The following is a 22,888-nucleotide window of genomic DNA, read 5'->3' as shown; positions in this document are numbered from 1 at the left end:
TCTATGAAAAACCTACAGCTAGCATCATTCTCAGTAGTGAAAAACTGAAAGCTTTCCCTTTAAGACTGGGAATCAAAAAAAAAAGCCTGCTCTCACCACTTCTGTTTAACGTTGTACTGGAGATTCTAACCAGTGCAATCAGGAAGAAAAATAAATCAAAGGTGTCCAGCCTGAAAAGGAAGTTTTGGAATTGTCTTTATTCACAAATAACATGATCTTGTACATAGAAAATCCTAAAAAATCTGCAAAACTACTATCATTAGCAAATTCATCAAGATCAATATTTACAAATCATTGTATATCTATATACTAGTGGTGAACAATATGAAATGAAATGAAGAGAACAATCTTAATTACAGAGCATCAAAAACAAGTATTTTAAATTAGGAAAAATTTAACAAAGCGGTGCAAGATTTATACACTGAGAACTGTAGAAAATTGTTGAAAGAAAAAAGACCTAAATAAATTTAAAGACAGATGGTGTTCATGGATTGGAAGACCTAATATTGCCGAGATGACAATTCACCAGGTTGATATAATAATTATAAATATATAGGCACTCAACATCAGAGTCCCTAAATATATAAAGTGAATATTAACAGAACTGAAGGGAGAAATAGACAACAAAACAATAATAGTACGGGACTTCCATATCCCACTTTCAACCATGGATAGAATATCCAGACAGAAAATCAATAAGGGAACAGTGGACTTGAACAATATTATAGACCAACTGGACCTAAGACGTATATAGAACATTCCACCCAATAGCAGCAGAATACACATTCTTCTGAAGTGCACATGGAACACTCTCCAGTACAGATCATACATTAGGTCACAAAACTTATCTTAGCAAATTTAAGGAGATTGAAATCATATTGGAGGCGGCGCATGGCCTGGCTTCAGTGGGGAGCACAGGGCCAACAGAGCTGCCCAGGTGGTGCCTATTTTGCCCAGGCATGAGGCGGCTCGCTGGAGCTTATGTGCCCCTGTGGCTGGCAGCACCTCAAGCACTGAGCACCATGCCCTGCCCCTCCCTGCCAGCTTCTTCGTGTCCCTGGGGCCACGGTGCCTACCCTGCCTCCTTGCAGAGCTCTCCATGCCCCTTGGCCTCGGGAGCAGCACACCTCCTGGTGACTTCTGACACTGCTTATCAGCTGTTATCTAGATTCAAGATGAATAGTGATCAAGTTACACTGGTTGGACAAGTATTTGAGTCATATATTTCAGGACACCATAAGAACGATATTCTTCTAATCTTGAAAGAAAGAGATGAAGATGCTTATTACCCAGTTGTGGTTAATGCCATGACCCTTTCAAAAACCAACATGGAAGTTGGCGAATAGTTCAATACATTTCCCAATGAAGTACTAACTTTTTTTTTTTTTTTTTTTTGCTGAGGAAGATTCACCCTGAGCTAACATCTGTTGCCAATCTTCCTCTATTTTGTATGTGGGCCACCACCACAACATGGCCACTGATGAGGAGTGTAGGTTACGCCCAGGGAACTGAACCCAGGCCGCTGAAGCAGAACGTGTCAAACTTAACCACTAGGCCACTGGGGCTGGCCCAAGTACTAACTATTTTTGATAGTGCACTCTGAAGATCACTATCTTAGCAATTTTCCAGTCCCTTTCTCAGCCTAAGGGTGTCTCCATGAAGCAGAATCTTCATGCCAGGATATCAGGTGAATCACTTAAGGATTTTACTGCCATGTTATTCTCTAGGAAGATTTTGAGAAATTGTAACACATATTGAAATCAGAGCAATAATAAATAATTCATATTTATACTTAAAAATATATCCATTATATGGTTGATGGTCACTTCTTTTAGAGCAGAATAATGATTTTATACACTTCTTTGGATATTTGGAAGGCTGAGGTACTAGCCATGCCAACTGAGGGGAGGGAGAACATGTGGAGACAATAGTACACTTGTGTACATAAATATTTCCCTGTGTGTGTACAAAATTGCAATCTAGAACAGTTTTATGAGCTTTTATGACTAACAAAATAATTGATAGTACAAAGAATTAGAAAAGTGGTAGATGCTATCCAGTGATCTTCAAAACTATTTCAGGAAATTCATTATTTTTATATATCAAGATTAGCATTGTGCTGGCCTCCTATTAGGTACTCGATAACTTTTTGTTGAATGAATGGTAAATTAAGCATCTTAATTTTTTAGAAACTGCAGTGGAGCAATCAGCAACTTGTCGTGGCAAAGCTGTCTTTGAATTCCTGCAATCTGTGATTAAATTAGAGAATACACATACCATTTTGTTTAAAAATACATTTCAGAAAGGTGGGGATTTAATATCAACAAAACATTTGTTATGATTCCACAAAGGTTAGGAGTCACCATGGTAGAACCCCTTGGAGACAAATTAAGATTCCAAAAAAGATCAGACACTTGATTTAAGGGAAAAATAATATCTATAATTACACTTACTAGAATAAAATTATGAAGTTTATTATTTTTTATGCATCAAGACACTAAATAATCTCTTGCTAGAATCATGAAGAAATGTTCCCTTCAAATAAGGTTGCAACGGGATTGTAAAAGGGGGCTTTAGTTAATGTTGAAATGGTATTTAGGAAATGGTTTTAGGCTGTCCTTATGTTTAGAAATTTTTTCATGCTCACTTTAAACACTAAAATTCTGTCTGCCTAGGTGACCCTATTGGTTTCAGGTGAATTTAGCCTATTTTTTCAATTCTTCTCTGAAAAATTAAATTGAAAATTTTGTTACTACCACAATAACATTCACTCTACAAACATATCACGTGTAGGCATTTGCTAGGCTCTTGGGAAACCAAAGAGAATACAATATAGTCCTCATCTACAGGAGCTCAAATGTATAGAGGAGACAGCTATATAGTCAAATATTTACCAAATGGTGTATGTATGCCTCCAGATACATGCATATGTGCATATTAAACATAATTGTAAGGGAGCTTAATGGCAGCTTTTATGTTGTGTGATGCATGCCTCACTCAAGATATGTGCAAGATATTTAAGCACACAGAACATGGAATGAATTCTCCTAGGGGGTTCACTGGAGGTTTCAAGAGAAGGTAAGGCAAGGGAGGGACAGAGGTGTCCCAAGTAGAATAAACCAGGGATAGAAATACTCTGCTTTTAGGTATATTGCATCTCCATCTTGGACTCCTGGAAAGGCATTTAATTATTAACACCCAGAATGTGTCTGTGGTTCAGTCTCATAAGGAACACAAGATATTTTCCAGTTTGTTTTTCCAGAATATGTAAATCAAAACTAAAATGAGGTAACACCTCACACCTGTTAGCATTGCTACTATAAAAAAAAAAAAAAGATAAGTGTTGGTGAGGATGTGGATAAATTGGAACCCTTTTTCACTGTTGGTGGAAATGTAAATTGGTCTAGCAGGTATGCAAAACAATGTGGAAATTCCTAAAAAAAATTAAAAATAGAACTACCATGTGATCCAGCAATTCCACTTCTGAGTATATATCCAAAAGAATTGAAATCAGGATCTCGAAGAGATATCTGCTCTTTCATGTTCATTGCAGCATTATTCACAATAGCCAAGACATGGAAATAACCCAATGCCCATAAACAGAAGAATAAATAAAGGTAATGTTGAATATACATGCAATAGAATATTATTCAGCCTTAAAAAAGAAGGAAATCTTGCCGTTTGCAACAACATGGATGAACCTGAATGACATTATGTTAAGTGAAATAAGCAAGTCACAGAAGGACAAATACTACATGATTCCACTTATATGAGGTATCTAAAATAGTTCCATTCATAGAAGCAGAAAATAGTGGTTTCCAGGAGCCAGAGGGAGGGAAGTTGTTTTTCAATGGCTATAAAGTTTTAATTATGCTGGATGTATAAGTTCTAGGGATCTGCTCTACAACATGGTACCTATAGTTAACAATACAGTATTGTGCCCTTCAAAAATTTTATTTTATTTTATTAAGAGGGGAGATCTCATTTTCTACCACATTTCTTAATTTCTAAGTGTTTATACTACAAAAAACAAAAGGACACAAGGAACATCTATTTCCTTGATTGTGATGGTGGTATCACAATTGTTTGTAGACATCAAAATTCATCAGATTGTACACTTTAAATATGTGCAGTTCTTTGTACATCAATTATATCTTAATAAAGCTGTTAAAAAAAACAATTCTCCACAAATTATCTACAGATTCACTACAACTCCATCAAAATTCTATTTTCATTTTTTTCAGAGGTTGACTAGATGACCCGAAAATTCATATGGTAATGAAAGAGAGTTACAATAGCCAAAATGATCTTGAAAGAGAAGCAAGTGAAGGACTTAAATTTACCAATTTCACTCACTTAGTTCAATCGTTTTTTGTTACATTCACAGAGCTGTGCAACTATTACCAAGATCAGTTATAGATCATTTTCATCAACCCTAAAAGAAACCACATACCTTTTAGCACCGACTCTCTTTTCTCCCTAAATCCCCTAGCCCCAGGCAAGCACTAATCTACTTTCTGTCTCTATAGATTTTCCTATTCTGAATATGTAATATAAATATAATCATACAATATGTTTTCTTGTGACTGTGGATTTTTCTTTCTTCTTTTACTTTAATCAAATATTGCTTTAACTATTTTGAAACTACAATTTTAAAGTATATCTCACCAAAGTATATTTGATTTACGTACTTTCTTTTTTTACTTTCTTTTAGGTAGTGACTTTGCAGTGTATCTTGCTCCATTTTTTTCTTCCATCTAACAGTTTTTCCTAAATTTATAGTATTTATTTCATAAATAACATAAATAGAATCCTTGCACTTTTTACTGTCTTGCAAAATTTATATTTTACTTGAGAAGTTTGTTGCATTTGTACATCATGTAATTGCCGATATGGTTGGACTAAGACTATAATTTTATCTTTTTCCTATATAGTCCATATTCTCTCCTATATTCCTTTTTTCCACATTTCATTTCAATAATAAAGTTTTAAATAACTATTAAATATTTTTCTCCTCCATCAGATTTGTATTTAAAGTGGTTATTTTAATATAAATCCCTGATTTGTCATAGTCTGCCTTATGATAGTAATGCCTCAACTTGCCAAACAATGCTAAAACCTTCTAAAAGTTTTATTCTTCCCAGATCTTTGTGCTGATTTGTCATATATTTTACTTCAAATATATAGTAAACCCAAGAAGATATTATTGGTATTGTTCTTTTCAAAAGTCAACGTTTTTTATAACTCGTTTTTTATTTGTTCCTGCAGTTAACCCTTTAAATTGTGTTCTTTTATTTCAGGCTATAAATCTTCCTTTTGTATTTTTTGTGGTGAAGATCTAGTGACAATGAATTGGTTTTTTTTTTTTTTTGGCCAAAAACATGCTTATTTTAAATTTCTTTCTGACGGACTTTCTTCCACTACATTAAATATGTTATTCAGTTGTCTGATGGCTTCCATGTTACCTCTTGAAACATTAGCCATGATTTTTATTTTTGTTTCTTTTAGGGTATGTGTCTTTTATTTCTGGCTGGTTTTAAAAGTTTCTCTTATTTCTTTTGTTTCTAGCAATCTATGACAGAGGTTGGTAAACTTTTTTCTATAAAGGGTAATATATTAAATATTTTACCATCTCTGACCCAACTACCCAACTTTGCCATTGTAGCATCAAATTAGCCAATGGCAATGTTTAAACAAATTGATATGTCTGTTATCCAATAAAACTTTATTTTAAGCGATCAGTGGTGGGTCAGATTTGATTTTTTTTTTTTTTTTGTGAGGAGGACCAGCCCTGAGCTAACATCCAATGCCAATCCTCCTCTTTTTTGCTGAGGAAGACTGGCCCTGGGCTAACATCCATGCCCATCTTCCTCCACTTTATATGGGACGCCGCCACAGCATGGCTTAACAAGCAGTGCGTCGGTGCGCACCCGGGATCCGAACCGGTGAACCCCGGGCCGCCGCAGTGGAACGTGCGCACTTAACCGCTTGCACCACCTGGCTGGCCCCCAGATTTGATTTTTGATCAGAGTGTCCTACCTTTTCTCATCTCTAATAATTTTTTATGTATGCCAGATATTTTCTTATAAAATAATTATAGAGGATATAAATGATTTGTTCCACCCTAAACAATTCTCCATGTCCACAGTCAGGAAGATAGTGTCAGGTACAAATCACTTCAATTCAATCATAGATTGGGCTGCATCAGGGATGAATTTCAGTTTTGGAAAGAGTCAATCCAGCTTTTCTGCATGATTTTGCTTTGGCATGGCTCACTTAGACTTCTGATTGAGAAACTAGCAGGCTTCTGTCTCTTGAGCCCTGAAAGACTTCTAGAGATTCAACTTTGCCTTTCAGAGACTTTGACCCTGACGGTTTTAGCATCTGTTGCAGGCAGCTTCAAAACCTGGCAAATGCCATGACTATGTGACTGTTCATGAATTTGTGCACACCCCTACGCATGAGTAGGACTTTTTCTTGTTAGTACCACAAAACTGCAGTAGTCATACTGTTACTTAAAGCTGTTTCTGGTATAGCTCTCAGATCTGCTACAAGTTTTAGCAAATACTCCAGAAAAAAACTGGATTTGCATTTTGGGTTTCTCTTTCTCCCAGTAAATTGTCTTTGCCTGGGCCAAGCTGATTCTCAGCCTGTGCTCTGACCGGTAAACGCTCCCAAAGAAAAATGGTGATCATCAGACTACCAACAAGGGCTTTTGCAATGTCTGGAATTTTCATTCATTCCATCCTTGTTGCTTCCACAGCTCTCCAGTGACTTAAATTTACAATATCTAGTTGTTTCAATGAGAGAGTAAGCCTACTGCAAACAAATATATCCAACTCAAAATCTGAAGTGCATTTCTTTGCATTTGGATTCTTAGAGTTGTTGATACTTTAATTTTTGGTGAAAGCAACAGAATTGACCTGCTTATATCTATCAGATCTTTTCCTTGATTTCCTTTAAATCAAATCTGATATTGCTGGCAAAACCTTTATCTTCAAGTTAGAAAGTTTCTAGACTAATTACCTCAGATCATAGAAATGGTTTATTTTGAAAAGGAAGCTAGTATGAATTATTCTGTTCTTTAGTAAAGGAGGTTGTGAGGTGAGAGTTAAAAGGAAATAATGACATAAAAATGTGGAACATCAGGGATTGTTGGTGAGTTGAAAATAATAACATAAACAATAAGGTTATTCATACCAATGAGGTGAATGCTAGTTTAAGAGGTATATAATTTCCTTTATTTTTTATATACATGATTCTTATATTCCATTTGCTTCTTCTCTGTATATTATAGAAAGATTCATTCATGAAAATGGGTTGGGGATTTAAATTGAGGAAGAAGTTGAAGCAGAAGAAAAGCCAGGATATTTCTGTTCCTTATTTTTGATTATATATTCAGTGAAATTTAGCCTAGATGATTATAATATAAATTAAAAATATAATATTTATTCGTTGCTTGCCATATACCAGATGATCTTTTCAGTGTATCAACTCATTTGATTATTGTAGCAACTACTGTTATCTCTTTCACAAATGAGGAAACTGAGGCACAGAGAGGTTACACACTTTACTCAAGGTCAGAGACTTTTTAAATGGCAGAGCTGTTGTTCTAAACAGGCAGAGAGGATACATGTTCTGTCATCTAAACCACAATGCTACACTGCCTCTTGAGATGAGGGCTTACAGGTTAAGAAGGAGATACAGAGCGTCGAGCCTCCCACAGTGTCAGAGGAAGAGTCTTCAGTTTGAGACTTCAATCAGGTGGAACACACACACACATACAAGTAAGTAAATATATATACATACACATAGATATATTTGTAATATGTATCTATTCCACCTAATACATATGTACATATATATGTATAATGTTAATGTGTGCATATGTATATGTGAGAAATGAAATGGGTGAGAAGGTCCATAGTTTGGGGAGACATGGTGTAGCTGGGCTGCCTAAAGGGCTAATTCTGAGAGACTCTGAGGATTTTAGTATTTAACAGTTCTTTTGAAAATATCTGTTGGTCAGCTGAAACAGTTTTGAAGAATTAATTTGCTATTAGTCATCTACCTGTGATCATGTGCGTAATAATGCGTAAATTCCCTCTTTCCTGTCTCTATGTTTAGGATGCTGTACTACATCTCTGCTGGCAGGGATTTAAATGGGAAAGACCATCTGGAAACCCATAAGAAAAGATATCACAAAAATGGTTCTAAAAGCAGGTAGTAGGTTCATTAGAAAGGGAGACGGAGGGTCAGACTAAGAGATATAATGTTGTGACCATGTCAAATTTGCATTACTCACTCTCCCTTTCCACGTTGCCAAATCTCACTGACCTTAATATGTAATTTGAGCAGATTATCACTAATCAAAACTCATTGGTTTGGAGGAGAGTCTTTTTGTTGTGTTGACTTATATACAGTTGCTTTATTTCTCTATGGGAAATTTACCTTTCAATATTTAACATTTTGGGGGGGGGTTATCTGTCAGGACTTCTAATGCTCTTTGCATGAGGCTCAAAATAAACTCCAAAGTTCTTGTTTATATATATTGTTGGGATATACTTTCATGGTAGGGACATAATAGGACTTATGAGGAGACATAGATCAGATGCTACTCTTTTTTATATACCCAAGACAGGTGCTTTTCAATATTATAAGTAGGTTCCTTGATAAGTGCCCAGCTGTTATTAGGAAGAATGGATCATAATTGTGTCATATTTGTCCTTTTACACATGTAAAGGCATCTGTAGAATATCTCTAACATGCAGATTTTTGGTATGGGGTGATGCATAGTTGATCAAGAACTGGACCTGCCTTCAAGGAACCTGCAGTCCTGTCAGAGAGGAAGACACATGTAAATGAAAAGTGAAATCAACAGAGGACAGTTGCCTCTCCCGTGGTAGAGATGGAAGTACTCCAGCAATGTTCATGTTGACCAGATCTCAGGACTTGAGATCCTCTGGTTCCTCATCTCATGCAAAGCTCACCACTTTCCTAGTGTCTAGTTTCTGAGATACTACAGAATTAGGCTATCTGTCACAGAATTTGAGGGAGGTCCTTTCTCCCTGATTTATCTGGGTAAAAGGCTTGCACCCAGTGCTGAGAGGCTACAGTAAATTCTGAGTCAAGGACTTTATAGCCTACTTCTTAGGTTCTAATTATGCACAGTTTCAGGGTAGCTCTTTCCCCAGAAGGAAGGTTAGTCACAGCTGGGCAGTGAATGCAAAGAAATGGTCAGTGCTTTCCCCAAATTCAGTTTGTAGTTAGGGTTCTGGAAGCTACATATAGTTCATAGACAATATCTATTCTCAATGCACAAACAATTGTACCAGGTAAGGAACCTGCCTTGCTCTCAGCAATCAATTTTACCCACAGTATTCAAGTCTCCTTCTATAGACTTGCTCACATTCTGTCCTTACACAGAAACATTTCTGTCTGAATTCCAAATCCCTTTACCCTGTCACTCATTTATTCCACCTTCCTTCTCAGAGCCTAGAACTTTGCCAGTTCTTAGAAAATCCTCTCCGATGTCACCATATAATTAGAGATTAAGATGGTATCCAGAACTTTTCATTCAGTTGGTCTCCTTGCACTTTTTTTTTTTTTTGAGGAAGATTGACCCTGAGCTAACATCTGTTGACAGTCTTCCTTCTTTTTTCCTTTTTTCTCCCCAAAGCCCCAGTAGATAGTTGTATGTCATAGTTGTACATCCTTCAAGTTGCTCTGTGGGGGACACCGCCTCAGCATGGCTTGATGAGCAGTGCATAGGTCCGCGCCCAGGATCCGAACCGGCGAACCCCAGCCACTGAAGCAGAGCATGCGAACTTAACCGCTACACCACCAGCCCGGCCCCGGTCTCCTTACACTTTTAATGTTCACTTTTTAAAATATTATGTGTGAAGGGATGAAGTGACAAAAGGATCACTTGAGTATGAACAAATATTGCAGCCCTCTTGAGTATGAATAAATAATGCATTGGCATTTTTTCCCTAATTTTTCTGTAGTTTTGTTATTGTGCCACTGTTAATTTCAGAGTTTTTCCTAATGTACTATGGTTATATAAGATGGTAACCTTATGGGAAGCTGGGTGATGAGTGTATGAGAAATCTCTGTACTATATTTACAACTTTTCTGTAAATCTAAAATTATTCCAAAATAAATGTAAGAAAAACAAAGAAACAAAACCTAAAAAGCCTACATCCAATTCTGCTTCTGCCTGTTTTAGAACAGTGAAAGGTGGATTTCAACCTAACATGAGAAAGTCAGATAAGCACCAAACATCATTTTTCTTGAACACCTTAGAGATCTAAATTTACAGATCTATTGGGCCGGCCCTGTGGCTTAGCGGTTAAGTGCGAGCGCTCCGCTACTGGCGGCCTGGGTTCGCATCCCAGGCGCACACCGACGCACTGCTTCTCCGGCCGTGCTGAGGCCGCATCCCACATACAGCAACTAGAAGGATGTGCAACTATGACATACAACTATCTACTGGGGCTTTGGGGAAAAAAAAAAGGAGGAGGATTGGCAATAGATGTTAGCTCAGAGCCAGTCTTCCTCAGCAAAAAGAGGAGGATTAGCATGGATGTTAGCTCAGGGCTGATCTTCCTCACACACAAAAAAATTTATAGATCTATTAAGTAGCTTGATTTTTAAGGAAAGATAGCCCCCTCCAAGGAGAAACTGGATGCAGAGACTGGCTTACCAGTGACAGAGAAATGGAAGTAATTGCACTGGCCTAGCAAACACCCAAGGAACAAGCAAGGACATTCTCCCACTAGGAAAGGGGAGGGACCTGGAGAGAGATCCCTATGTGGTTTGGTTTAGTTGTGGTGGACATCAGAGATCAAGGAGTACAGCAGGAGCACTGCGAAAAATCCCTGGAACCTAGATGTCACCCTAAGCACAAAACAATGCTAGAAGAATTTAAAGCTGTCTTGCATGTAAGCCAACCACTACAACAATAAAACCCAATCCCAGGTGAATAACTGGCAAGATTGACTCAACTGCCCCTATCACATAAGAAAAGCCTGACGGAAGCAGCAGCATGCTCATTTCCCGGTGCAAATATTATTTACCTCATTCTCTACTGTTCTACACATAATGTTCAGCATCAAATAAAACTTTCAAAACACATACACAAAAGAAAGACAAGTAAACCTAGTACCAAGTGACAAAGAAATCAATAAAACCAGATTCAGAGATGATCCAGATATAAGAACTATGAGACGGAGACTTTACCATAACTATGATTAACATATTTAAGTACCTAGTAGAAAAAGTAGACATCTTGCATGAGCAGATGGAAAATTTTAGCACAGAGATAGAAACTATAAAAAAGAGTTAAACAGAAATGCTACAAATAAGGAAATAACAACAAACTATTTTCAGAGATAAAGACTTCCTTTGATGGGTCCATAATTATCTCAATGCCATGCAAAGGCAGAAACCTGTGAAGGCTTGAATGAAAGCTACATGGAGGGGGAGTAATTGGTTTGAGATACCACATTGAGCCATTCAGTGTGCAGTGCCTTTCACAAGAAGGTGTCATTCACGTGGACTAAAATATGAATGGTGGCATTTTGAGAAAAGTAATGTACAACATGTAGGACATTAGTGGTGGCTCTGGAGATGGGTTTGTAGCTACATGTACAGAGATGCCTTTTTTGGAGTGCAGGCACCCACTCCTCAGTGCTGGACTACATGAAGGAACATTTTGTGCCTTCTAAGAGAATATACATAGGAACTGTGGCCTCCTGGGCAAACACTTCCACTTAGGTTCTTCAAGAATTTATATATTTTTGCCAAATGAAGCTTGACTAAAGTGGGAAAAACATTGTATTGATAACACATCCCCCCTTCTTTATCAGCTTAGACTTTTTCCTCTATATTGCCAAATTCTCTAACCTTTTTTCACCTATGGATGTCTCATCATTTGTAAGACTTCTCTTTTAGAGCTCTCAAAACATTCTCCAGCTTCTCAGATTCTCCACTCCCTAACCCCAAAGCCCATTTTTCTCTCAGAGATTAAAACAAGTTCTTACTTTTTCCAGCTATATTGAGGTATGACTGACAAATAAAAATTGCATATATTGACAATTTTTTGTCAATCGTATATATTGACTTGCTTTTTTTAAGGTGTACATAATGATTTTATATATATATATATATATATATATATATAGTGAAATGATTACCACAATCAAGTTAACACCTCACATAGCTACCTTTTTTTTTTTGTGATCAGAACACTTAAGATCTACTCTCTTCGCAAATTTCAAGTTTATGATACAATGTTATTAACTATGGTCACCTTGTTGTGCATTACATCCCCAAAGCTTATTCATCTCATAACTGAAAGTTTGTACCCTTTGACCAACATCTCTGCATTTTTCCACACCCCTCAGCCTCTGGCAACCACCATTCTACTCTCTACGAGTTCAACTTTTTAGATTCCACATATAAGTGAGATCACACGCTATTTGTTTTTCTCTGTCTGGCTTATTTCATTATTTGGATGGCTACCTCAATTGTCTCCAAGTTTATGAATTACCTTTGTTATGTTCTTATTGACTTTGAAAATGCATTTTAAACATTTATGTCACCAATTTATGAAGGGTTAAGCATAGTCTCCCAAGAAGCATTTACTCTTTTTTTAATTTTTTTTTTAAAGTTATAGTTGAAGGATGGAAGGGCATGATAGAACCAATACTCAGGATATATTGCCTAGGCTTTTCTCCCCATTTTCTTTTAGTGACACTTCTTACCTCAACCTAATGCTGATGACAAGAGAGAGAGAGAGAGAGAGAGAGAGAACACGAGCACATGCTGGACTGTTGGTGACCATCTGTAGTAGCAAATGTGTGTTTAGGAAGTAGGTTGTAAATTTTACATCCCTGTGTTGGAAAATGGGCAGTATCTCATAGGTATCTCTCTTTAATCATATCAGGGTGTTTCCTGGGTAATGTGTTTGTGTGGTTTTGGGGCTGTTCTCAGAACAGTCACATGCTTCCCCATACCCCAACACTTGGGGGACTTTAGGTTTTTAACCAAGAGGGTAGAAATCATTTGTTTTTTCCTTCCTTGCTCCATGTCTACTTCCCTCCTTTCTTCACTCTGAAGGTTTTCTGGGGCACTGGATCTTAACTACCTAGAATACATATTACATTGTGACTGGACTCATCTGGAGTTTGTCCTGAAAATTGTGTTTGTGCTGTGTGTGGGAGGATTTAGTTTGTTTAGAGGGAATTTGCTTGATTTGAGTTTATTTTGGTGTTCCTTTGTTGTCTTATTAATTCAAGTATCATTTTTGCCACTTCCATGTGTATTCCCATTTGTTATTTGGCTTGATTTCATTCGTGTTTATGCACGTCTTAGTTGGCTGGGGCTTCCATAACAAAACACTATAGACTGAGTGACTTAAACAACAGAAATTTGTTATTTCACAGATTTGGAGGCTAGAAGTTCAAGATCAAGCTGCCAGTGTGATTGGTTTCTGGAGAGAGCTCTCTTCCTGGCTTGAGGACTCTCAATGTGTGCTCACATGGCCTTTCCTCGGTGTGTGCACTTGGATAGAGAATGAGTGAGCAAGCTCTCTGGTGTCTCTTCTTAGAAGAATTAATAATAATCCCATCATGAGGGCCCTACCGTCATGAGCTCATCTAAACCTAATTATCTCCCAAAGGCCCCAACTCCAAATACCATTACATTGGGGGTTAAAGTTTCATATGAATTTTGGGGGGACACACTTGGGTCCATAGCAATACATTTCTGTGTTTTATTTTCTACACTGTTTTGTAAAATTTTATATTATATTGTGGATATTTGTTTTTTGTAGGACTTATATGTGACATTATTTGTGGAGCTAGATTGCTTTTCATCCTTTATCTTTTGTGCATGTGTGCAATTTGATATTTTTTATTTGTTGAGTCTCGATCTTTCTCCCTTTTGGATGTTTTTGTATGTTTCTTATTGATTGGTATGCCTTTGTGCTTGTACTTAATTTGTGCTTAATTTGAATGTGCTTGTACTTAGTTTTTGTATGTGAGAGATTTCATTGGGGACTATTTGTTGTTTGCCTATGTTTATGCGGGCATGTATGTTTGTGTGAGGTTTTAGATGTATGTGTGCAAGTATGCTTGTGTGAGTTTGGTTCATCTTGTGTGAGAATTGTTTTTTGTGTATTTGGTTTTTGTTGTTGTAGTTGTTTTATTTAGGTTGTATTTTCTTCTAAAAAGCGTCTGCGCAGCAAAGGAAACAATCACCAAAATGAAAAGGCAACCTATGGAATGGAAGAAAATATTTGCCAACCAATATCTGACAAGGAGTTAATATCCAAAACACATAAGGACCTTATACAACTTATAGTAAACAAACAACACGATTAAAAATTGGGAAAAGGACCGAAATAGATATTTTTCCAAAGAAAATATACAAATAACCATCAGGTAAATGAAAAGGTGCTCAACATCACTAATCAATAGGGAAATGCAAATCAAAACCACAATGAAATATCACCTCACAACTGTTAAGATGACTATTATCAAAAAGAGATGAGATAACAAGTATTGGCAAGGATGTGGAGAAATGGGAACCCTTGTGCACTGCTGGTACAAGTGTAAATTAGTGCAGCCACAATGAAAAACAGTGTGGAGGTTACTCAAAAAATTAAAAATAGAACTACCCTGTGAATCAGCTATCCCACATCTGAGTATATATCTGAAGGAAATGAAATCACTATCTCAAGAGATATCCGTACCCCCTTGTTAATGGCAGCGTTATTCACAGTAGCCAAGACATAGAAACAACCTAAATGTCTGACAACAGATGAATGGATAAAGAAATATGATATATATATATATATATATATATATATATAATTCAGCCACAAAAAAGAAGGAAATCCTGCCATTTCACAACATAGATGAAGCTGGAGGGCATTATGCTAAGTGAAATAAGCCAGACAGAGAAAGACAAATAGTGCATGATCTCACTTATATATGGAATCTAAAAAAGAAGAATTCATACATATAGAGAGTAGATTGGTAGTTACCAGGGGCTGGTGGGGTGGGAGAAATGGAGAGATGTAGGTCAAAGGGTACAAACTTTCAGTCTTAAGATGAATAAGTTCTGAGGATCTAATGTACAGCATGGTTAATAATACTGTATTGTATACCTGAAATCTGCTAAGAGACTATATCTGAAATGTTCTCACATACTCACAAAAAGGTAATTATGTGAGGTGATGGATGTGTACCTCATCTTTATGTTGTAATTATTTCACAATATATACGTATATCAAATCATTACATGGTACACCTTAAACATACACAAAGTTACATGTTAATTATATCTCAATAAAGCTGGAAGAATAATAAATAAAATAAAGAACACTCAAAAATTGATAATAAGAAACCAACAAAAAACACAAACAACAATAAAAATAACAATAGATATGGACAAAAAAATGAAGAGACACTTCAGTAAAGAAGATATATAAGTAACTAATAAGCACATTGACACCACCAATGAGAATGGAGAGAGAAAGAGAATACACAAGTTATCAATATCAAGAATAAAAGAATCAATATCAATACAGATCCTAGAGACATCAAAAGTATAACTGGAGGATATTATTAAAAATCTTATGCTAGTAACTTTGACAAACTTCATGAAGTCAACAAAATTCTTGAAAGACACAGGCAACCAAAACTGACCAAGAAAAAATGTAAACATGAACTTGACGTCAATTAAAGAAATTCAATTTCTATTAAAATAATCATTAAAAGAAAATACATCCAAAATCATTTTTTAAATCCTGTATGGTTCTAATTCCAAAATTAGGCAAAGGTATCATGACAAAAGAGAACTACAGAGCAATATTTCTCTTAACTACAGATTCAAAAATCTTTAAGAAAACATTATCATATTATATCCAGCAATATATAAAGATTTTCATATTTCATGAAACCTTGGAGTTTACCCTAGGAATGCAAAGATGGATTAACATCCAGAACTCAAACAATGCATTTCACTATAACAAAATAAAGGGGAAAAATGATCATTTCAAAGGATGTACTTAAAGTAGCTAATAAAAAATTAACTCTCTCATGATGAAAATAAAATCTCATCAAGCTGGGAATAGAAGTGAAACTCCTCAACCTAATTAAAGGCATCTAAAAAAAAAATCTATAGCTATCATCATACTCAATTGACAAAGACTCAAAGTTTTATATATAAGGTCATGAGCCAGACAAAGATATGTGATCTAAAAATTTATATTTAATATTGTATTGCAGAATCATATATCTGATAAAGGCCTAGTACCCAGAATATATAAAGAACACTTACAACTCAACAATGAAAAGATAAATAGTCCAATTAAAAAATTGACAAATGAATAGACATTTCTCCAAAAGTTGATAGATATTCATGTTGCCAATAAGCTTATGAAAAAATGTGCAACACAATCATTAGAAAAGTACAAAACAAAACTACAATAAAATTCCACTTCATACCCACTAGAATGGCTATAATCAATAAGACAAATAAAACGTATTGGCTAAAAACAAAGTGAAGAAATGGAAAAACTCATTAATTGCTCGTGGGAATATCAAATGGACTAGCTACTTTGGAAACAGTTTGACACTTCCTCACAATGCTAAACAGAGTTACCATATGTACCAACAATTCCACTCTTAGGTATATGTCCAAGAGAAATGAAAAGATATGTCCACATCAAAATGGCACACAAATGCTCACTGCTGCACCATTCACTGTATTCGAAGTCTTAACATCTGTCCTTATAGTCCTTATAGCACTCTCTAACTCCGTATATTTTCCCCATATCATTTGTCACTTCTGTACGTGGTAAATATTGTTTTCAATTAATTTTTTAATTAAAAAATGTAAATTCCACGAGCACATGTTTTGAGTCTGTTTAGTTCTCTGCTGTATTCCTAGCACATGAAACAGTCTGGTACCTACTGTATTCTTAGTAAATAATTGATAAAGGAATAAATATTTCTTCCAGGTTAACTCTCAAAAGCATTAAGTAGCCTAGCAAATATTTTTAAACATGATCTTATTCCCAATTTTGGTACCACAATATCTTTTTCTGATTGATTTTTGAAATGTTTTTATGTATCAATACCTTTGACTCTTTGTCATATATTTTAAATATTTTCAAAGTGTTTTCCAAGCTTTTTAAAAAAATTTTAATCAGATGTAGTAAAACTTTCAATTATACATAGTCATGTCCAGCACCTTTTTTTCCTTTAGGCTTTGTTCCACAGTGACAGTAGTGAGTAGGTTAAGAACACATGTATTACCTCATCTAGTCAACTAAAAACCTTAAGAAGGCAGTACACATCTTTATCACACATTTGTAGATGAATAAAGCTTAGAGAAGTTAAATTGCTTAAAGCCATGGACCAAATAAGTAGTCTAATCTCATTAGGTTAAAGAATACCAAGGTTACCAAAAAGAGCAAAGGCAGAAACTGCAAAGCATCTTAAGGCTTAGCCTAGGAAAGTGAGCAAAGTCACACCTGAAACATCCTATTGATAGAAACAAGTTACAACCCAGCCCAAGATCACTGCCTGGGGAAATAAATTCAACCCCTGAAGGGAAGAGGAGAGAAAGTCCCATTGAAAAAGGGTGTGTGTTCAGGGTTTAACATGATTAATTGGACATCATTATTATAACAATCTACCAAACCACTACACAGTATTTCCAGTATTTCGACATTCATTTGCCTTGTAAGCCTTTGTCGTTATTTTCAAAGTGAAACCTCACAGGTTACAGTGTTAAAAGGTGGGGGGGGGGCCCTAATCAACAACAAAGATCATTAAGATGTTGTTTTGCCTGGAATGGACCAACTTTAATGTCTTCACAATTACTGGCATAGGTTATGTGTATCACTTCATTAATCCTATGTTTTGCTTAGAGTTGGAAGGAGCCTAGGTATGTCTTTTGGTGACCAAATATTGCTAGATTCTCGACATTCTCTCCAGTTGATTGCTTGAAAACTCTGAGGTGTTAGTTCACGTGTCCCCATTTTGGCCAAGGGAGGAAGTTGTTTGTTCTATGAATCGTGTAGTCCTAGCCCTCCCCGACTTCAGTGACCATCATTGGTAGAGAGGACCAAAGCAATGAGGCCTCACAAAATTGACCACAAATGGCAGCCTTCCTTGTACTGACAAGATTTGCAGGTGGAATGGTTTTGAGGACAGGAGCTTGAGCTGGCTGACTTGAACCCCGCAGAACTGCTTGGCAGCCCTGGGACAACTTCTCCTGGAAGCCTGCATTGGAGGGGTATGTTTGAGCGCAGAGACTTAAGGGAATGGGAAAGGAGGAAAAGAAAAGACGGTCAGGACTGAGAAATCAAAATAAGCTGCTTCCGTGCCCGTCATGGGAATCAGGAGAACACAGGGCACCAGGGTGCCACACTGGCCTCCAGCCCCCACCCCAACCCACACAACTGCCACTCTCAACTCTGCCCTGTCCCTCTCAGGGGGCACAAGAAGACGGAGGGTGGCAAGCTTCCTATGCCTCATTCTCCTCCCACCTCCTGCCCCACTCTCACCAGCTGTCTCAGCAGATCAATTGCAGGAGTGTGGGGATCAAGAATTACTGTCATCACCATGGAAATGCCACGTCATTCCCACGGAAGGTTGTGAGATTGCTTTAGGAACCAGGAGAGGATGAAAGAAGCATGAGAGGAAACCTGGTCAATCAGAGTCCATCAGCAACCATCCCCTTCCTCTGGGCAAACCCTTTTCTCCTCCCAGCCCTTCTTCCATCTTGTTCATAGAGGGGGCCCCATCTCTCTCTCCACCTGTGTTCATTCCTCCAGGGGTGCCCTTCCCATGTCTGGGCGGCATGGAGTGATGTCCCTCCCACAGCTGCCCTGGGATATCCATTTCTCACCACAACTCAAAGACCTTCGTCTGCCAGACATGCCATCATTACCATGGACAAGGAGGGAACATCACGCTGACAATCCAAGCCCTGTGTCTGCTGTGTCCTGAGAGGAAGAAGACAAACTGATTACGTTTCCCAAGTGGAACTGGGCAACTGAGGACAGAAATGCAGTGGTTTCACTGTACCTTGCTGAGAAACTAGCATCTGAAGCCCAAGGTTCCTCATTCCCATGTGCCTCCATGAGTGGGGAGGCAGGGGACTCTGTCCTCCACCTCTGTCATGACCTCCTTTCATTTCACCTGTTTGTGTACCGGCCTCTTCTTCCCCTACCTGACTACAGGTGCCTGGAATGCAGGGTCCTGCTGGGCATCAGCTTTCCTTCTGCACCGTGGCCCCAACTCCTGCCAGTTAGAGGCATGGATCCAATTGCGGTGAATGAGTAAAGGCACCCATAAGAGACATGGATGCCTCTCGCATCTCAACCCTAGCTGCACACCAGGCTCTGATGCTTCTTATAAACGTGAAATAACCTGTGTGGGGTTTGTGGAATGTGTAAACACGCCGGCACATGATCCACACTTCCCCCTAAGTAAGACTTTCCATATTCACACCAAAAATGTAAATAAAGGCCATAAGGATTATCAGGACCCCCAAATGCTTGCACAGCCTCTGGGGGGAACTCTTCTTAAATGCAGAAAGTGGAGGATTTCAAAAGCGCCCAGAGGGTGCTCCCCCCACAATCCTAAGAATTCCTAAATATCATCTCTCGTGGAGAAATGAAATGTATCTAATAGCAGAAAAGAACACGAAATACTACTGCAAACCAATGATTTTGGTGGCGGGATACTGTGTCCATGTTACTTGATGAGACCATGAACATCTGGGGGTGTGGAAAGGGAAGCTATCCTTACAACTCTGACGTGCTCACACCTCCACCCTCTCACCCTCAGAAGCAACTGCCCTTTACCTGCTCTCACGGCCAGCTTCATGCCAGCATCTCTGCTTCCTGATTCTCAGATGGTGCTGCAGGGCGAAAACTCAGCCTGCAGGGAGCAGGGAACCAAGAACCAGCAAAATTCACTGAGTCAGGCCATATCCCTATTAACCTGGCATAGATACACAACAGCTAGTCTATTTTTCAAAGCCTTTTTAGCTGAGGGCAACATATATTTTATGAAACCCGGTTACCTGCACAGGTCTTTGTAATACCAAGGCATTTCCATTAGGGCAGTGTGGACACCTCCAAGTATCCCAGGCCACCAGACTGCCCACCCACGCCACTTTGGAAATTTCACGTTTAAAACTGCCTGCGTGTCCTGACAAGCGAAGAAGCTTGGCAGGAGGAAAGGCTCCAGCCTGTGCTTCTCCCTCTCCCTGCCAGGCCTCACCTCTGCAGAGCCAATATAGCACAGTGGATAAGAGCACAGATCCCAGAGACGGTTGACCTTGGTCAGAGGCCCTGTGCTGCCCCTGCCCAGCCCCATGACCTCAGGAGGTGGCTGAACCCTGGGAAAGCCTAGAGACCTTGCAGGACAGGAGCAGACACCTGGAGCAGTCATCGCTGGCTGGGCATGGCGAGGGAGGGGAGCAGATAACCTGGAGCCCTTATGTTTTCTAGCTTCGAGTGAAGGGTTAGCTTTTCTGAGATTGGCAGCAAAGCGGCACACACACAAGCTGGCCATGAAATTCCCTCAATGTCTTGTAAGGAAACTCACCTGGGCGGGGGATTGGGATACCCCCCCATTCCTGACATACGGATGTAAAATGTAGCACCTGCTCCCCTGACACAAAGGGCTGCTGTCCCACAGATGGTGTCCAGGGGCTGGTGTTCTTGCATCTTCGAATCTTTCCCTCTCTCTTGCTTTTTCTGCTTCTCTCTCTCTCCTCCGTCTCTCTCTCTCTCCCCCCCTCTCTCTCTCAATCTCTCTGAGCGCACACAAAACAAATGAAAAAGGAAAGACAAAATGGCATTTCTCTTCTCAGGTCTGACCTGCCTCCCCTCCCTTCATTCCTTCACACACATATAGAGAAAAGACAAAGCCAACACAGGGACAACTACTCACCACGTGTGTGTCCTGGGCACCAAGTTCAACCCCGCTCACATGGTGACAACAGACAACTATGTAGGCTGCTTTCAGTATGCGAATGGCCACCTGAATTTCTTCAAAACTCTCGCCAAGCCAACCCCACCACCCTCCCTCTTTCACCCTACCCAGACGGGGTGTGCCCTCCCCTGCCCTGAGTGCAGGTGGAAAGAATAAGACTTTCTCCTTTCTCATCCCCAGAGCAGGAGTATCCTTGCCTGATGATTTTCATAGTAGGACTAGGTGTCCACTTCAATGTGGTTTGCCTGCGTCATAATTCAATTGGAGTTAAGTCCGCTCAGAAGAGAAAGACACTCCAAGCCCCCTCCTGTTTCAAAATCACTTACCTGAACTGCAAATCACAGAATAGCAATGCAAGCTCCTAGGGACCAGGAGGCAGGGAAGGCAGAGGACTCAGCATTTGCTGGGGTGGAGAGGCCAGGAATCCTTCTCCCACGCAGCCCCTGGAGGGAAAAGAGCCCTGCCCACCCCACCCCAAGCAACTTTCAGCCCAACCCCTGGAGCGACCCCACCCCCTGGAGTGACCAGCCTGAGAGTGGCCACAAACTAGCCCACATGGGCAGGGGCTCCAGCCTCCTGGCTCCCCTCTCTCCTGCATCCCTGCCTGAGTGAGCATCCCCCTCCCTGCGGCAGGTTAACACACTGGTTTGCAGGCCTGAGAGGGAATATGGACCCTGAGACTCGGCCAACCACAGTCTTCTATGCCCCGCAGCTCCCGGCCCCTCTCCGAGGGATACCCACCTCACTTCTGCATCTGCAGAATAATCTGTGAATATGTGCAGGAACCAGGAGACAGGAGAGATGATTCAGGGTATGTCAGATCCTCCTGTAGACACTCACAGAGAAAGCAGCCCAACTCTTTAATTATAAATGAGTAATGAGAGACAGGAGTCTACACTAGATAGTTTTCCCAGGGGCATCCACTCCAAACTTCTTCATAGCCAGAAGGAACTCAAGCGTTCCCTCAGGCAGCACAGTGCTGAGGGTGTCCTGAAGCCAGGAAGCCCCTTCCTTCCCTCTGACGCCGGACTTTCCAGGGGTCCGGCCCCCAGAGGGCCGTTTATCAAGAGGATTTTTTCATACCTTTTCATTCCCATGTACCCGTCTCCTTTCCCAGATTCTAGAACAAGGTAACTAGTCCACATGTAAGAGAAGGGGAAGAAGTGCTGAGGAGATGCTTCCCAAGACCTACAGGGGCCTTGCTGGAGGAGCCTCTGCTTGACAGCCTACAGCCCCCAGGGGCTGTTCTGAGGGGCAGCAGGCCCCACAAGCAGCGTTGCCACTGCTTCATCAGCCCCCGAGAGGACATGTCCAGGGTCCCCCATTTCCCACCGGGACAACTGTTTCCCTCTTCCCCTACCTCCTTGTCGTTCCTTGTGGAGACCGACCGCTCACTTCCGACCACGTCCTCCACTGTTGCTCTCCCTCTTCCACCTCAGGCTTCTCAATCTTCCTCGGAGATTGCATCACAAAGCCGAAGAGTAGACGGAACTTCCGGGGTGGGGATGGGAAGCGGAAAGGCTCAAAAGGCAAAGCTGGAATGCTCAGGTCTTTTGACAAATATTGATTGAGCACCTCTTTGTCTAGCACAGGGCTGTGCTAGGGGCTGGGCGCACACACAAATTCACTCTCATGGACCCTTCATTGCTCTTGGGGGTCGTCAGAAAATATGCAAGGAAAGGAAGAACAAGAATATGTGTTAAGGTCATTATTATTATGGAAAATATAACTAGTTAACACGAAAATGAGGAAGTGACTGGGAATGGGTGGGTCCTGAAAGAACTTCTTTGTCTTTACTTTTTCTTTTGAGAAAAATGGAAAGGGAAGATATGTGGGTAAATATAAATGAAAATTGGCTG

At 39.4% G+C, this 22,888-nt stretch overlaps 1 long non-coding RNA gene across 6 annotated transcripts; it reads right to left on the bottom strand.

Annotated features, from left to right (window-relative positions):
• Positions 1-18,756: 18,756 nt before the first annotated feature.
• Positions 18,757-22,641, bottom strand: LOC131400141 (uncharacterized). Of its 6 annotated transcripts, none has more exons than XR_009217337.1 (4): positions 21,771-22,637; positions 20,988-21,489; positions 20,640-20,836; positions 18,757-19,967 (listed from the first exon to the last, which is right to left on the bottom strand). It is a non-coding gene; the product is annotated as an uncharacterized LOC131400141 (long non-coding RNA). The 6 variants fall into 6 exon arrangements; XR_009217333.1 differs by having other exon boundaries at positions 18,757-20,836; positions 21,771-21,864; positions 22,390-22,637; XR_009217335.1 differs by having other exon boundaries at positions 18,757-20,836; positions 21,771-21,855; positions 22,390-22,637.
• Between the last annotated feature and the right edge of the window lie 247 nt (positions 22,642-22,888).

Source organism: Diceros bicornis, chromosome X (assembly GCF_020826845.1).
Source record: "Diceros bicornis minor isolate mBicDic1 chromosome X, mDicBic1.mat.cur, whole genome shotgun sequence".
In the NCBI taxonomy this organism is placed as follows: Eukaryota; Metazoa; Chordata; class Mammalia; order Perissodactyla; family Rhinocerotidae; genus Diceros; species Diceros bicornis.
This window is presented reverse-complemented; position numbering and strand designations above follow the sequence as displayed.